Genomic DNA, 14,002 nt, shown 5'->3' on the forward strand with positions numbered 1-14,002 from the left:
CAACGAAAAGCCTTCATGGCGGTGTCGAAACCCCGTGGTTGAAAAGCTTTTTAACCACGCAACTATGGTGAAGAATTTTAGAAAGCTGCTGTACCGCACATTCCCCAAGGACTTCTTAGCAGAATAGAAATAACTGGATGAAATAAATTAAACTAGAACAGAGTCGTGTTTTCTATGAATGATATATATTTACATTTGTTTGAGTGTTTGTAGAGTGTATAATTGTGCTAGACAGACTGTATCTAATAGAAATTATAAAATTTTACGCTGTGATACATAAAGTGTAAAGTTATAGACTCATAAAATTCAGGAGTTTTTATTTCTGTGACGTTCTTTTCCAGTTATATTAAGTATCTTTTGTATTCTGGTTATAGGTCCATATGATCTGGCAACGATGTATATGTCTTGCAAATTATTTCGCTTTACTTTCGCCTTCTTTTGATAGATATTTTTGTTTCGGACGACATATCATTCAAGAATTTTCGATTCATATTCTCCTCTCGTAAAATATGATTATGTTTGGTCTGTTGCCTAATTCAATTTCGAAATATATTTTATTGCATGATATTATACATTTTACTTTGATTTATTTGGGAATTTATTAACTGCCAGTAACCGAATGACAATCGCTTGCTATTCTTGAATCTCTGAGATTGAAAACCAAACAATTTCCATAAGGTCATTCGTAACTATTTTCTCTCAAATGTCGAGATGAACAGAACAAAAAAAAAAAATCATTGAATCAAGGGAATTATTTAGATGGTTTCCTGCAAAAGATGATTCTGTTTTACTTCATAAAAGACTATCCTTCAGCTTATTTGACAGCTTCTGTTAAGTCTATTATGTTTATTTCTGTTAGCAATTACCAAACATGATGCTTTAGTAAGAATATAGAGTTAGGATGTACAATGAATATATAATTATAAATTGAATAATGTTAGAATTACATTCTCTCCCCGCGCACAATATATTATGTACATTATACAAAACGGATTTTTAACAGACGTGGACAATGAATATTTCTCTTTAATTCTAGTTTATTATTTTACAACGAGATAAATTTATACAAAATCATTATAGCCTTTTGGAACGACTCTATATATGACTGAAAATTACTTTCGAATTCTTTTTGTTACGAATGTGATAAACACTAATGATGCTTAAGAAAGAAACAAACTACCAGCATTAAATAGATTCAGTATTATAATATATTATAATGTTTTAGTAAATAGAAGTAATTCATCAAATCTGATAGGTTATCGCTACTAAAATTCCTATAGCTTGGAGCTATTCATTAACTAATTGATTTTGTTTCATTGTCACCAGAAACGGGTAGAATAGAAACACAAACCAAATCAGAAAAGAAGCCACCATCAATGGAAGCGTGGTTTGTACTTGTAATTTAATTGGGAGGGTGAATTACAACACGACATAGAAGTACCCTTTCATGACGGTCATTAGCATTTTTGTAGAGGGCGCTTTTCCTCCGTTTTCGTAACATACCTCCCATAATGATTCCCGTTTTTCACCTCCAAGCATTCTCACCAAGAGTAAATTCTAATGTGATCGATTCATTGTCATACGCAAAATAATTCAATTGGCAATTGCCCTCAAAGATAGAGGAAAGAAAGATATACGCTAATGCCAGTAGTAGCATCTGTGAAATAAAATATCTTGAGGTGTCCTTTAGAAGGTGGAATAACCAACAAAAACCAGAGAAAGTCAGTAGCGTTTCGATGCGACACTTACAATAGACAGACAAATAAGTTCTGACCAGTGTTGTTCGCTAAGTAGAGAGACATATACAAGTTCTTTGGTTTGGTTTACTTCAGTCAAACCTTGCACTTGTTACGAATTGAGATGGAGGGTAACAATAAAAAGTAGCTAATCACACTCAGAAATGGTCTGAAAAGAAAGCTTTGGTGAATAACTATATCACTTGAATGGTATATTTTCGCAGGAAAACTCTAGAGGAAGATCATCGTTAATTGACTGGTTGCACTCAGAAAATGTGAACATACATTTACGCATGTAAAGTGGACAATGATTAACACAAAAAAAAGAGAAAGAAAAAGAAAAAATAAGCGATAAGAATTTTAATGAGAACACGAATGCAAATTTATACCTTGCTGTTATTTATGCTTTCTGTTATAACATTTTAACTTCTACAAAATTGAAGGAACAAAGTTCCGTGACAGATTTTTACAATCATTTGGTTTTAATTGCAGCTATGCTTCCCTTCGTTGGCGTAGTAACTCTAAGGCTACGTCTCCGCTATGTTAGAATCGATCAACCTCTTCTATTTCGTGTACTCTTCATAGGGTTCCCGAAGAGAAACACAGGCAGTGCTCTTTCTTATGCGTGGAAGGAATTGTTTTCCTCTTCGATTATGAGATCTGCCCGAAACTTTACAGTTCTCTTCAATTTCCTGGCATAAAATGTGTTTTATTGTCAAGTATACGTATTTGATATTCGTCGTTGACCCAGTCTATAAAATATGTGATACCAGGTAACTGTAGCACTTCAATGGACAATTCTAGAAAGACAACGTTTACATTAAAGTCATAGAGGTACAGTGGGATAGGAAGAAATTATTAGAACGATATTGACTGATATAGATTTGATTCTACTGGGATGTTTCATCGATTAAGAAGCAGTAGATCACGTCATTACTAATAAGAGAAATACAGAAATTTATTAGTGTTCTAGGTGAGGATAAGGAAGGCAAATAGTTGATAGGTATCTCTTAAACGCTTATTCCACTTCGTGTATTATATGACCATTAATTATGAGTTTCAGACTTCTTCTGCCACCTATACCCTTTAATGATATTAAACATTCATTCACAATTGGATATGTTTCGTACATATGTATCATATGCATTGCTATATTCTACATTAAATAGTTTCATGTGAAACGCGTCCTATTCTGATAGCTAGCTTCATTATCATTAATAACTGTCTGTCGTACAATTATGATATTTACACAGCTTACTCAAAATCTATCATACTGCTACTGTTGCTAGAAGATTCTCATGGCATATTATAATATACACAGCAGATAATTATGGTTGCTTTCAACCATCATATTATGCCGGCGTATAATGAAACTATAATCACACCTATCCTTTCTACTGTTACATATGTGTTGCAAATACTAATTTCCTGCTTCATGACTATGTGAGGTATAGCAGTGTATTGTTATATAACACAATGCAGAATGTAATTTTTGCAGTCGATACCAGATATTTTCCAAATGTCATTACTATTCTATAAAATTGCATCTTTCATTATAAACACATACCATGTCACTAACACCAGTCTAATTATAAAGTGATACTGAGTTTTCTCACAATTTTACAGCTTTTTAATTAAAAACAAAGAACACAAAGACCAGTACCAAAATGAATAATGTAATAGATCAACGAATAAATATGTTCTTTTCCATCTACATCTGTAACTACTAAGAATGCTTTCAATAATACACGCCAAGACCGTTCTTACTTATCATCGTCACCGACTGAATATGGTATGCTTAATATCATAAAGATGTGTATATATGTGTGTTACTGAGTGTGTGTATATATATATATATATATATATATTATATATATATATATACATATATACATGTATGTATATATGTGTGTGTATGTATTTATATATATATATATATATATATATATATATATATACATATATACATGTATGTATATATGTGTGTATGTATTTATATACATATATATGCATGTATGTATATATATTATATATATATACATATATACATGTATGTACATATATATATATACACATATATACATGAATGTATATATATATATATATATATATAAGCATATGTATGTGTATATATATATATATATATAATATATATATATATATATTATATATATATATGCATATGTATATTCACACACACATGTGGTAGTAAGATTGATGTTGCAAGCTGAATCAAGTGATGCCAGAAGAATATGTTAAGTGTAAAAGTAGGAAGATGCTAAATATACCAAATTCGAAGACATTCATATGGTATTTCTTTGGTAAACTTTGCACATGATTTCGTTCCATTAAAGTTGTTAAGGAGATAAATTTTATATATATATATAGTTAAACTTTATTTAAAGAATATGGTATGCGATTAGGAAACGGAACGTGTGAACCAAGCAGGAGAATCAGGAAAATGAAACAGTTAAAGAAGGAAAAAAATACAACCTAAGAAAGCAATGGATATTGTGCTGAGGGAGACGAAAATCCGGAACTCGTACAGCTATGCGAAGATTTAAAAATGAAATTCCGTTATGTGCAACGACATATCCGCCGATATGAGCAAATAAAAGAAAGTAAAAGGACTCGTGAACAGTTTCTGAAGGACTCGTACGGAGTAACCAAGAAGCTGTTCTCTGAACCGAAGAGTGGTACTTTATCGTGCACAAAAGAAGATTTGGATTCTCATATCAAAGAAACCTACAGCGATTCAAGCCTTAATCAGCCACTGCCATCTAGAAATGGGCTGAAGCATCTCTTAGAACCTGATATTGAATTTCAAATTGGGGACATCAGAAAGAAAGAGGTGAATGATTTCGTGAGAAAAGCCAGAGCAACGATTACCCCAGGAGGTGATGGCGTCTCGTATAAAGTTTACAAATATAGCAATCGTCTACGAAAGAAGCTCTTTGTACTATTCAGACAGCTGTGGTGCAAAGAGACTCTAGTAGAGGAGTGGTGTAAGGCAGAAGGAGGCCAATGCAATGAATATAAAACAGTTTAGGCCGATATCTTTAGGGATTATCTTTAGGGGAATTCTCTCTAGGAGAAGAGTGGTACATCTACAAAGTAATGAATACGTTGTAAGCGTCTAAATGCCCATCAGAAATGCATATTCCAACGCGAGTATTGAAGCTGAAATTTCACTTAGCATTATTTATAGAATTTAACATAGGAACCATGACTGATATAAATATATATATATATATATATATATGAGAAATTTTCTATAGAAGATGAAAGCATTAACTCTTATCCCCACTTAAAAAATGGCGGTATCGTAGAAAACGACGCAACAACTATTTTAACCCCAAGAGCACGCTTTCACCAGCTGGTTATTCGACACTATCTGCACCCTATGTATATTGCAAACAGAGGGAATAAACCTATACCAACATACAGCCACGAAACCACCCGACCGTACGGTTTCAACCCCTTCATGGCCATCCTCGGTGGTGGATACTCGTCCGCCAATGACGGAAACTGCGAGGCCACTGTCAACATTTTTCTTTAAGGCTAATAAACTCACTCATACACTACACGTATGCACACGCACACACACACACACATACATGCGCATATCTATATATTCCACAACCAAGTATTTTCTATTTGAATAGCGAAATCTCTATATGTATATTATTTACGACTTAAAGCTTGAACCAAACAAGTGCAAACCTCTAAGTAAAGTGTCACCGTCAAGGCAATGCGACCTACATTCTCAGATATCTATCTATGAAAGGATTCTTAAACTAAACTTGCTTGAACATTAATTGGGTTTTCACGGAGTAAAACTTATATAGCAGTATGTTTAATTTTAAAATTTGTTCAATACATCATTATATAGAATATATTATTAAGAGAAACTTAATATTACGCGGCTTTCAGTTATTCTCTGAAGTATCTGTTTCACTCTGAAGTATGTATTGAAAGATTTCTTCCTTGCACGATTCAAATAATTCTTCATACGTGAGATTTACTCCCATCAGCAATCTTCGCTATATATCGAGCTGTAAGCGTTGCATATTTTTCAATTTATGCTAAAAGATTTATCGCATATTTTTTTATTATTTATTGCTATAGCCATACTACCAAATCAGAAAAAAACAAATGAGCTGCCCTAATTGTATCTATGCTCGACTTTGCTCTTCATTCCTCCAGGGATCATGAACGCAAAATACTAGCTACATGCTATTGTTTCATGAATCAACTACACGCACACCGAAATGCGTGATGTTATTCCAATGTGACGAGTCAATATTATTTCCTACAATCACTATTCATTATTATATCGTTCCTTAATATGTTATATGTTCATTCTTGTATTCTTGATACCAAACTTGCATTTCCAAATATATTCCTTTCAAACTATAGACACTCTTATTTATAGCAGAGAAAATAATCTATTTGGATTTTTACTGATTGTATCGATAATCACTACATCTGATTTCCTGAATGGCGCCATGCGCTTTACTAATACAACTCGAGGAATGCTGTCCCATATGACATTCATGCATTTTTCGAGATTGTTCTTCACCCATGGAATTGAATTTTAACTGAAATCCTAAAGCAGTCAGTATTTTTACATTTCAACTTGCAAACACTCGAATCAATGATAATCTTCATTTCTAGATTTAGTAAATACATATCCGTATTTGCCTGCAAAGGCTTGGTCTCTCATAAATATATTTCTTACACGTGACCATTCGTTGGAAAGTGTTAACAATACTCGTAAAGAGCAGATATATTTCACAACGTCAGCAACATGAAGATTCGTGGCTCTGTAGTTAGAGTATTTGGCAATCGTGAGTTCGAGCCCCGGCAGCACGTTGTATCCTTATATTATGACGCTGCAGTCCAATCAGCTGACAAAGATAAGTAGCACCTGTGTTTCAAAAGAACAGCCTTATCCCATTCTGTGCCAGGCTGGGTTTCCTTCACCATTATACCTGTGGCTCAGTACATTTGCACGTTAAGTTTCCGACCTCTCTGCTTCGTTGATCGACTCAACTGGAACACTCATCGTCGTAACTGACGGAGTGCTAGTCTTTTTTTCTTTTTTCTTTTTATCAGTAATTCTTTCTTTTTTTCGGAAAATGGCTCTCATAGCAAACTTTTGAACTTCCAGTAAACGACCTGTCTGTCTTTCTAACACGCCACCAAATATAATGCTAAATGACGCCTCTAATAGATTGTCCTGTAATTGCTGTCTAACGGCTTGTTTTCATTTTCCTGACGGCATAAACTTCTAGTCCTCTGTTACTAATCAATACAAACTATATTAAATACATAATTGATTCGAGTTGTATTGCTAATTATTTGATTATGTTGAACAATATTATTTCTGGTCGGCACAGAAATCTCTAAACTTGTTTACGTGGTGTTGCGTGGCTTTGTCCGTTTCATAATTAATCTAGTAAATAGTTCTGCCCGACATATATCTCTATATTGACTATATTATATGAACATGTTTTGCGTTTCTGCGTTCCATGTGTTCAAGTTTACAGCCTCTCATAACATAGTAGGTTCAGAGCTAGATTGATCAAATACGTAGCAGACTTTCAAATATATTCTGGGGTTGGTGTAATCGACTAAAACCTTGAATGACAACTATAACTGCATTCGAAGAATTGTTATCTAGAGAGAATAATATTTTCTAATAATAATAATAATAATAATAATAATAATAATAATTCTTTCTAATTTTAATAAAAAATCCAGTGGTTTCAAGAAAGGGTTGGCATCGACAATGTAACCTGCTGGTTTTTATTTCATCGACTCGGTTAGTGTAAAATGCAAGGTTGACGTCGGCGCTATTATATACATATTTTTTCTCTCTCTCTCTCCACTTTTTTCCTTTCATCTCTTTCTGTCGAAACGTCAAAGAATTTTCCATTCTTCCGGAGCGTCAAACTGATACGCCTGCTATTTGCCTTCTCACCTCTCTTTGCTGTAAATTTGAACCACACACACGCACTTAAATATGTATGTATATGTATGAATGTGTTTATATATGTCTGGATATACATCTGCACAAACTACATACTTCCTTTGAAGTGTGTCCACCAATTTTCACTGACAAATCCTCAGTGCATGACCTGGGTAAATACATGAGCAATGATGCATCTTTCCAAGTGCGTATTGCCAATTTGGTAATAAAATGCAGACAGCAAGCTGGATGGATTATCCTAACTTTGTGAACAAGAGGAGACACTGATGGTCCTTTGGAAGACACGCATATAAATATATTTATACACACATATATATATATACACGTGTATATATATATATACATATATTTATACACGTACATATATATTTATACACGTATACATATATATTTACACACGTATGTATATATATGTATGTATATATAGATATGTATATATATATATAATATATATATATATATATATATATATATATATATATATAATATATATATATATATATATATATATATATACATAAACACGGGCGTGCTTACATACTCAAATGCGCACACGCATGTATGTGTACATACTATGTATATATTCATATCCATACATTTCCATATATGTACACATACACATACATATAGATAGTATACATACATCACTATATATACATACATATATGAATGGCGCCTGTTAGGCTATAGGAATTATATTCACAGAAGTTTGCCTAATTAAAAACTTTATTTGGAGTGGTGATGAGCCACAGATTCCGGAGGAGATGTCAAACTTCTATTCTAAAGAATATTCTTGAAACTTATATAACAGGTGCTAATATATCAAGTATTCTTTTCACTCACGATTGTGCTGGCGTGTTTTATTTCGTTACCACCTAATTTTTACCCAAAACGTAAGAATTCCCAATTATTTTATACTGGAGCTCACATAATATTTTGTTGAAGTGTCTTACTGATTAAAAAAATAAATTTTCTCACAATATTTTCATTAATTCAAGACATACTTATATTATCAGTATATATTTTAATAAAACGTATTGAAATAAACGCTTAACCTATAATGCATACATGTATTTATAAATTTTATATATATGTATATATATATATATATATATATATATATATTTTATTTTATCTAGTTTCAGCTCACGAGCTGTGGCCATGCTAGGGCACCGCCATATATATATATATATACAACAACAATATAAGGAATGGCCCTGATAGGCCATTCGACTCACTAGAAATAGCAGCCAAACTCAAACCGCTAAATAGTTGTAATTCTGAAATTGGAAGAGAAATAAAAACATTTACCCTTTTCATCTCTGGACTATGCATAGTTTCGACGAACTTAGTAAACAAATTAATTAAATTAATTATATATATATATATATATATATATATATATATATATATATATATATTTTATTTTATCTAGTTTCAGCTCACGAGCTGTGGCCATGCTAGGGCACCGCCATATATATATATATATACAACAACAATATAAGGAATGGCCCTGATAGGCCATTCGACTCACTAGAAATAGCAGCCAAACTCAAACCGCTAAATAGTTGTAATTCTGAAATTGGAAGAGAAATAAAAACATTTACCCTTTTCATCTCTGGACTATGCATAGTTTCGACGAACTTAGTAAACAAATTAATTAAATTAATTATATATATATATATATATATATATATATATATATATATATATATAATATATATATATATATTTATATGTATATATTCATTCTCTCATAAGACTGGCATTTACAAAAAGTGCTCTGATCTTATTTTTTGTTGCTATCTATTTGGGATTCTGAGGTAGAATGAATCCAAAAGTAAATGGGAATTGTAACGAACTCAACTTCAAAACAAGGCAACACAATTCTACACAGTAGCGTTAATCGAATGGTGCTTTAAAATTTGGGGAAAATAAAAAAGAGTGAAAATGTATTAAAAACGAAAATATCGAATGAAACATAGATAGTGGCAAACACAATTAGAGATAATCTTTGGAAGTGCAGTCAGTTTGAAAATTTTGAAGAATTTTGAATGACTGCAACCACGTCTTAGAACCTTAAATCCATCCAAAGTAAAGGCTGGCAGTTTTGATCCTGTAACCTACTCATACAATTTCATGTATTTTTGAACGTTGGCACAATAAGAACAGAAACAATTATACGCATTCTACTCGCTCTTATATTGATCTCATAGATTCTTGCTTGACGTATTTCTAAAAGTGGTCTTCTCTTTTAGATCTTAATTTGAAATTCGCACTGACAAGGTTTTTGCAGAATGAAAGAAGTATGTAATATATGTATAAAAACGCACACGCGCACACATATATATATTATTTGAGGTTTGTGTATACACATGGAAGTATGCTAATTGAAGCACGTTCACAGAGGTCAAGTGATTTCATCAACAGTGTCGATTTAATTTATGTTTTTATTGCCGACAGGGAACTAAACATAGAGGGGACAAGCATGGACAGACAAAGGGATTAAGTCGATTAAATCGATCCCAGTGCATAACTGGTACTTATTTCATCGACCCCGAAAGGATGAAAGGCCAAGTCGACCTCGGCAGAATTTGAACTCAGAGCGTAAATGCAGACGAAATACCTATTTCTATTTCTTTACTACTCACAAGGGGCTAAACACAGAGAGAACAAACAAGGACAGACAAACGAATTAAGTCAATTATCTCCCATCGGTCATACGCATCCTTCGGTACAGGAGCTTCTCATAAGGTGACTTTTCAAAGGGTATCTCCCTTAATAAAATCAGTTAATTGCCTGTAGCTGGTTGCATACGGGGTTTCATAGCTTACAATGATACGGAATGGATACAGTTCGTTTTTATAAGGCGATGGACCTACGTATGATCAATCATACAGAAAACACGTATTTTAAGAATTAAAAAGTTAGAAAATATTATTTTGATAAGCGGTGCCCCAGCATGGCCACAGCTCATAAGCTGAAACTAGAATCAATCAATCAATCAATCATACAACGACCTGATACTATTCTTAGTTTGATAAAGATATTTCATTAAATAAAGTCATTAAAAGATAGGCAGTCGCGTGGGAGTCGGATACGCAAAAACACAACGGCACACTTGAGCGGTTTATTAGAGTTTAGCGACGCGACTAAAGTGTTTTATAGATACATACAAAAACACATTCACTCTCCTCGCCTCCATCTTACAGACACCGAAGAATCAGTTGGCGGGCATTTAATGTTGATTTATGATTTGACTTCCACTGTCCCCGGGATCCACCTCCTCTGTCTATCTATACATTTATATATTCACGGAGGTACACGCTCGCACACACACACACACGCACATGGCTTCACGGACACAAATTTCCGCACGGATATGTATGGATAGTTATATTCACAAATGCGTGAAAGATTTCATATAATGAGGTACAACATGGATATTAATAACGCAGTATAGGAATGTCAATAACACGGTATGCATTTTGCTCAAGCAATAATAGTATGGTCAGTATATACATATTAATTGAATAAATAGCCAATAACATTTTATAAAGTCCTACAGTCTAATTTGCATGTATTTGAATACTATTTGAAAAGTCGCCTGACGCGATACAGCTACATAGAATCATGGCCGTGAAATTTACATGCAATTGGCTGAGCACTCTACAGACACATGTACCCTTAACGCTGTTCTCGGGGAGACACAGAGTATCACATGGCTCTCTCTTTGAATTACAGACACAACTCACTTTTGCCACCTGAGTTGACTGCAGCAACGTCAAAATAAGTGTCTTGCTCAAAGGCACAACGGGTCGCCGGGAACTGAACTCACGGCCTTACGATCTTGAGCCAAATGCTCTAACCACTAAGCCACCTGGCTTCATATATATATGTTTTTATAGTACGGTATGTATACCATATATATATATAGAGAGAGAGAAAGTGAGAGAGATACATAGACATATATATGTGCATACATGTAGATGTATACCCACACACACATATATATATATACATATATATATATATATATAGTTTATTTAAAAGCAGCAAAAAATTCACCAAAACCTGTTACTCTGAGTTTCACGTTCTCGTTCGTCGGACAGTTTTTGCTAGAATAAGATCTTTTTTCCACCTCGTTTCACATTTATGTGTTTACTCCGGTATATATATATATATATATATATATATATATATATATATATATATATATATATATATATATATATGAATAAGAGAGTGACCACCATGTTGTCTACTCTAGCACTAAAAATAGATCCGCAAGGTTTCAGCCACAAAAGAAATTGTTTCCGTTGAAAGTTAGCACTACTACCAGCGCAAATGAACAGGGCAAATAAACATAACAAAATATAGATTAGTTCGAGACAATTGTTTCGCTATTAATAAATTATGTGGTTTTACTTACATAAATTTATCTGTAGCTCCTCAGCCGAACCCGTCCAGAATACAATTTACCCGATCGCAGGCTAGACTTCACCATAACGATAAACGCACGTGCGGTCGAGTCGATTGTTCTCGCTGTTATAATTCAAGTGCCCCTGTCATCGCCCGCCAAAATTCACGGAAAAAAATACTGCACTAAGCCACTTGGTGGTAAATAGATGTGCTATTAAATTAGTACCCAATTTTTTCATCCTTATCGGTTGATTGTTATTATGCTGCATTTAATTTGGGATGTAGTATTTGTTTCCGTGAATTTTGGCGGGCGATGACAGGGGCACTTGAATTATAACAGCGAGTACAATCGACTCATCCTTATCGGTTTATATATATATATATATATATATATATATATATATATATATATATATATACAATATGATACATTACTCGGTAGGCAAGATAAAACTCTGAGTTTCAGATGCCGAAGTGGAAATCCACAACACCATCTCTTCGGTTATCTGGCTATAGCCAGATAACCGAAGAGATGGTGTTGTGGATTTCCACTTCGGCATCTGAAACTCAGAGTTTTATCTTGACTACCGAGTAATGTAACATATTGTATAGATAAATTTCCTCTATTTACATAATATTGAGGTCTCTTTCTTTCTTTTGTTATCTTACCGTTTTATCAATATATATATATATATATATATATATATATATATATATACACACATATATATATATATATATATATATATATAATATATATATATATATATATATATATATGTATATATATATGTATATATATACATAGGTATTTATGCATATTACTCCACGTATTAATGATAATTTCAAATTTTGATACAAGACTGGCAAACTTATTGATGAGAGGTGTATATCGATTGCATCGATTCCGCGATCTACTGATTGATATTCTATCGATGCTGAAAGGATGAAATGTAGAATCGATCTCGTCAGCATTTGAGCTCAGAAAGTAAATTACCGGAGGTAATGACACTAAACATTGTGTCTGGTTTATATATATATATATATATATATATATATATATATATATATATCAACCGTTCGTACGTTACTTCAGAGTTACTCAAATAAATCACTCGCTATTCAAAGTGATATTCCCTACATACATTCCATAACGATCTGAAAGTAGAGGTCAAGTTAGACATTGACTATTTTACCATTCTATATATATTTTGACATTTCCTGAGAAATTTTGGCATTATTCATATTGTCCGCAATGGCACTTGTGAACAATCCACCCATTGATATAATGCCAGGATCTTAATGTAAGTGAATATTTCCATATAATTATAGAACAAAAAATTATTATTATTATTATACATACATTCTGAAATTCACATGTCTAATTCCAGAAATATTTATATTCACATAAGAAATTAAAATGTCAATTAGCAATAACTGTGATAAATAACTTTGTCTGATATCTCAATTGATCCTAATGACTTTTATATCAAGCTAATATGTAAGGCTGACAGAATCGTTGGCGCATTGGACAAAGTGTTTCTCAGCATTTCTTCCAGATCTTTAAATCTGAGTTCAAATCTCACCGAGGACAAATCAGCCATCTTCACTTCGGAGTCGATGAGGTCCAACTCAAACAATAACTGTCTTGAGCCCAATTCGGTGTCGTTGATGTGATCTCGTTTAGTTATAAATCATGGAAATTGAATAACCGGTCTTGCCTCACCTAGAGCGTATATGGATATAATCACACATACAAGTCTGCATAACTATACGCATATAGGCACAGCATATATATATATATGCATGTATGCATGTATGTGTGTTTGCATACACAAGCACTATTTTA

At 33.0% G+C, this 14,002-nt stretch overlaps 1 long non-coding RNA gene across 1 annotated transcript in view; it reads left to right on the forward strand.

Annotated features, from left to right (window-relative positions):
- The window catches only part of LOC118764991, a 24,692-nt gene extending 11,718 nt beyond the window's left edge, over nt 1-12,974 (forward strand). Inside the window, exons 2-3 of the long non-coding RNA XR_005000834.1 lie at nt 5,467-5,470; nt 12,962-12,974. This is a non-coding gene — a long non-coding RNA (uncharacterized LOC118764991). The remainder of the gene's footprint in view (nt 1-5,466; nt 5,471-12,961) is intronic.
- The last annotated feature ends 1,028 nt before the right edge of the window (nt 12,975-14,002 follow it).

Source organism: Octopus sinensis, linkage group LG10 (genome assembly GCF_006345805.1).
Source record: "Octopus sinensis linkage group LG10, ASM634580v1, whole genome shotgun sequence".
Classification (NCBI taxonomy): Eukaryota; Metazoa; Mollusca; class Cephalopoda; order Octopoda; family Octopodidae; genus Octopus; species Octopus sinensis.